This window comes from Mus caroli, chromosome 6 (assembly GCF_900094665.2).
Source record: "Mus caroli chromosome 6, CAROLI_EIJ_v1.1, whole genome shotgun sequence".
NCBI classification, from domain to species: Eukaryota; Metazoa; Chordata; class Mammalia; order Rodentia; family Muridae; genus Mus; species Mus caroli.
The window spans coordinates 147,196,354-147,201,488 of NC_034575.1; the positions used below are offsets into that span (position 1 = coordinate 147,196,354).

A 5,135-nucleotide genomic window follows, 5' to 3' on the forward strand; every position below is an offset into this window, starting at 1 on the left:
GGGGGTACCTTGGGGTAAAAAGTTCAGGAGTGCTCCGGGAACTATCTCTGGATGGGAGGGGTAAGAGAACTCTGAGCTGAAGAGTTCATGGAGAGTTCAGGTGTCCAGTCATTAACTCTTTCACTTCCCTTTACTTTCATGCCTCCTCCCCATTCTCCCTTCCTTTACCCAATTCCTTCTTCCTTTCCTTTCCTTCCTTTCTCTCTTCCCTCTTTCTTTCATTTCTTTCCTTTTTTGTCTCCTTTGCCTTTCTCTCATCATCTCTCCTCCCCCTCCTTCCTTCCCTTCTTTTTCTTTGTTTTCTTTCCATTTCCTTCATCTCTCCTTCTTTTCTTCCTTATCATCCTCCTCCTTGTCTGTCTGCCTGTCTCATTTTTGGGACAAATTGTTCTCAGTGCATATAGAAAAGTATAAATTAATAGGAAGAAAATTGTGAGAAAAAATGTTCAATTTGTTTTTCAGCTGTAACTTCATTATAAAAGTCCCTTGTAATTTACATTTTTTTCCCCTGGAATGAGGCCTAGATGGTGTCTTAGTTTCTTTTTGTTGCTGTAATACAATGTCCTTTGTAAGGCAAAAACAACTTAAAGGAGAAAGGATTTGTTTTGGTTTACAGTTCCTGGGGACATAGTCCATAATGGGAGAGAATGCATAGTAACAATCAGGAAGACATGGCAACAGAAACACGAGGTTGAATGGTCATATTACATTTGTCTCTGGAAAGCAGAGAGTGATCAGGTAGTAAGCCTGGTCTATAACGCCTCAAGGTATACCCCCAGTGACCAACTTCTACCATCAAGACTATCTTCTAAAAGTTCCACAACCTTCCCAAGCAGAACCACTAGGTAGGAGTCATGAATTCAAACATGTGACCATGTAGGGTGCATTTAACATTCAAACCACAACATTCTGGCTCCTCTAGGCTCATGATCATCTCTTGGTGCAAAATGTATTTAGTCTAACTAAATCCTGCAGCCTCATGTCTGCCATCTGGAGCTTGTGGTGAAATTGGCTGGGCCCCATTCTTCTAGCTCTGCCTTCTGCAGCACACACAGCCTACAGCTTTCCTTAGCAGATGTCTCCTGGTCCTGGTATCTTCAATATTCTGAGTCTCCGCTATAACTTAGTATTCACCTTCACAGCTTCACACAAGAATCTCTCAAGGCCTTCTTTCTGGAACTTTATTCACAGCACATACTGTTTTGTCTCAGTAGTTCTTTGAAACTGTGGAAGGAGACTTTATGAACCTTTCAGTATTGCATCTCTCATGCCTGCAAAGCCAGTGCCACATGGTACTAGCAGACACTAGTAAGTTCTGGTGCCACTTTGGATGGAATCTGGCTCCTTCATATCACAGTTGTTATCAGATTCTGTGTGCTGACCCTTGGGAAGTATTTCCCTATGTAATTGCTTTCCAGAAGCTGAAGATCACATGAACCGTGGCGCTTAGGCCTTCTCCTTTTGAAAAGAACACTTTTTTAAAACACCCCTTTACCTCAATTATTATTCTTTATCACTCCAGACCTACACAAAAAAAGTAATAGCCATGCCACATGTAGAATTCTGACATGCCTACTTAACTCACTAACAAAACACAGCAGTTCATTGCATTTTAATTCAGGCCTAAACAAATTCTCAGGACATAGGCAGAACGTCACTAGATGCTTTCTAGAATATCACATGAATAGCCTGCTGCCTAGTTCCTGATAGACTCTGTTCCCCTCTGAAATATCATAAGCCAACTCACCACTATCAGCATTTCTCTCTTTATTTGGTTTTCCAAATTCCCACCAAAACAACCCATTAAGCTTTGTTTACACCATTCAAGAGCTTTTGTAGCCCAAAGTTCCAAATACTTCCAGATTCTCCCAACAAACCAGTTCCCAATGCTTAAGAATTTCATGGTCAGGTTTATGACAACAGTAACCTTACTTCTTGGTGCCAAATTCTGTCTTATCTACTTTCTTTTTGCTGTGATTAAAATACTCTGTAAAAAAGCAACTTTGTGGAAAGAAGGTTTGTTTTGTCTTTTAGAACTTGGAGCTAACAGTCCATCACAATGGAGAAGGCATGGTTGCAGATAGAGAAGGCATAAAAGCCAGAGCATGAAGCTAGCCAGATTATAAGTACTTAAGGTCTATCCCTAGTAACTCACTTTTCCACCTCCCAATGGTTCCATAAACTTTCCAAATAACACCTCCATCAGGTGACTAAGTGTTCAAACATATGAGCATATTGGGAGATATTTCACATTCAAATCACAATAGATGGTTTAGTGTTCCTAATTGGTTTGCACTGTGAGTTTTCACAATTACTGTTGTTTGTATTCTTGAATCTGCAATATGATAATTTGTCTAGTTTATCAAAGATGAACTAAAAGTTCAAATCTTTCAGAGGGTCTTGCTCTATAAAACAAATTTAAAGCTATTTACATCTAGTTTAAACTTATTATAGTCACTCAGTCAGGACATCAACCAAGTACCAGACACAATATTAAGCCAGTGAGATATGGGAATCTATAGAGTATGACTCTTGACTTTGGTAAATTTGGAAACAACCCACAATGCAGGATTCTACTTTTCTCCCTTTGTAGTTTGGTACCTAGGTCTAAAATGTTGAGTTTTATAAAAGTAGGGGTCAACGGAGGAATGGAAAAACTCAAAAGAGAAAATAAATCCATAGGCTGACAAAATTGAAAATTGATTTCTGATCATAGCCTTTACCCTCTTCCCTTTCTCCCTGCCTCCAGCTTTTGAGTGTTGCAGAAATAAGATGTCTTCTTAGGAATGTGAGGGAAGGCTTTTCAGCCAATCAAGAGGGTTACTAGGATACCCCATGTATATTCACATCATTCTTTCCACTATGTGTACTGAGTTTCCTATGCAATAGCTGATAGACAACCCCACACACAAGGCACTTAGGTCTGATGTGGCTGGAATAAGTAAGTTCTAATGGAGAAATTTAGACTTGAGAAATGCATTTTTTAAAATAGAATCCTCATATACTTAAAAACTATAAGGATATATTTGTTGGTATGTATATTTGTGTGTGGAGCACTTAGTGATAAAGAACACAGAAGATTTTAAGACAAGTTCACTTAAATTAGTAGTGTTTTAAGTGGTTATTCCATTGACTTCTATGGTCCTAATGGCACCTCTGCACAGGCAGGAATGAACAAACAGTGTATGGAGTATCTGAAACTGCATGTAATTTGCCTAGACAGTTAATTAGGCCACTGTTAGGTATCCTTAGAAGAGTGCCAAGATGCCTGGGAGTGTTTATTAGCCCAGATGATAGTTGAAACATGAGAACTCAGTTTTAAGATAAATTTATCCCATATATAGACACCAAACCCAGACACTATTGCGATGCCAGGAAGTGATTGCTGACAGGAGCCTGATATAGCTGTCTCCAGAGAGGCTCTGCCAGAGCCTGACAAATCAGAGGCATATGCTCACAGCCAGGGGTTGGGGGAAGATCCTAAATAGCATTGATCAGTATACAGATGTAAAGAAGAAACAATCACTGTTTAGCTAGTAGTGACTTTTGTTCTTTGGAAAGATGGCCTGACATTGTCTGAATTCTTTCCTTTCTTTTTATTTTTAATGAGAAATTACATGTTTTAAAAAATGTTTGGTCATTCAATTTCTAAATATTGCCAACCAAGGAAAATAATCAATATTTTGCAGGTCAAATATCTAACATTTATTTATAGGCTACATTGTCTATGGCTACCATTTTGTATTCACTACTTGAAATCATTTGATATCCAAAGGGACAATACAATATGTACCTTCTTGGCCCACTATAGTACAGAATGCAAATAAAGGACTATGTTAATTTGGCAAATTGGTCCAGGATCATCCAGGTTATTGGATGCTCCAGACTAGGTACTAATGTTTTTTAGAGAACAGTTTGTCTGCACATTGTTATAGCTGTGCTGCATTGTTTAAAACGATCTGTTATGTGTTTTCTCCAAAGAGCTATTTATTATTCTGCAATCTTTTTTCCATTTTTTATTGGTTATATTATTTATTTACATTTCAAATGTTATCCCCCTTCCAGGTTTCCTCTCTGCAAAGCTCCTAGTTCATCCCCCATTCCCCCTGCTTCCATGAGAGAGCGCCTCTGCAATCTTTTAAAAATTATTTATTATTATATGTATATGTACATTGTGTGTGTGCACACACGTGTGTGTGTGCTACAGTGTGCAAATAGGGGTCAGTTTTCTTTTTTTTAATTTTTTTTTCAGTTTTCTATTTCCAACTTTGCAAACATTTTAGGGATTAGACTCAAGTTACCAGGCTTGCATGGCATGTACATTTACCCATTGAGCAACTCATTGACCAAATACTTATAACCTTACATAATAATGTGTAACACAAAAATTCCTCCTTTAAATACAATTATGTACCAGTCCAGGGGGAGTGAGGATTATAGGAAGAATGAAAGACTCAGAGACAAAGGTTAGAAACTGGGAAGGCTGTCCAGTGAATATTTGGACAGCACCAAATATATTTCTCATAGCCTTAAATACTTTACAGTATTGTGGGAAACAAAGTTACAAGCCAACAGAGACCATGGCTAACGTACATTCAATATCTGTACCCATCTGGGGCCCCTCTATTGCTCCCCGTTCCTTCCTCGAAGATTAACAGAACATTCAGCCCCTCAACTTGAGTTTCAAGTGTATCCCACCCCCTCTTATTGTTCCATGCGTCAGCAGGCCAGGAAACCTCCAAGTAGACCCTGGCCTGACTTGACTCTTTCTGAAATGCAAGCTTTCACAGAAGCAGGCAAAAATGGCTCCTGACACATTAGAAGGCAATTATTGGTAGTATGCAGTGAGAAGATTGTTTGTTTTTTTTTTTTTATATTTACTCAAATCTACATTTAGGGTAAAACATTAGCATGATAATTGACATGTGTGGTGGTTTAAATGAGAATGCCCTTCAGAGGCTCATATATTTGAACGTTTGATTCCTAGTGGGTGGAACTATTTGAAAAGAATTATGGGGTGTGGCTTTGTTGAAGGAGATGTGCCACTGGAGGCATGCTTTGAGATTTCAAAAGCCCACACTATTTCCAGTTAGTTCTCTCTCTCTCTCTCTCTCTCTCTCTCTCTCTCTCTCTCT

The 5,135-nt window shown here is 38.7% G+C and overlaps 1 protein-coding gene across 5 annotated transcripts in view; it reads left to right on the forward strand.

The window, feature by feature from the left end:
- Bicd1 (BICD cargo adaptor 1) overlaps positions 1 to 5,135 on the forward strand; it is a 122,698-nt gene that overhangs the window by 70,745 nt on the left and 46,818 nt on the right. The gene's annotated exons all lie outside the window — the stretch shown is intronic.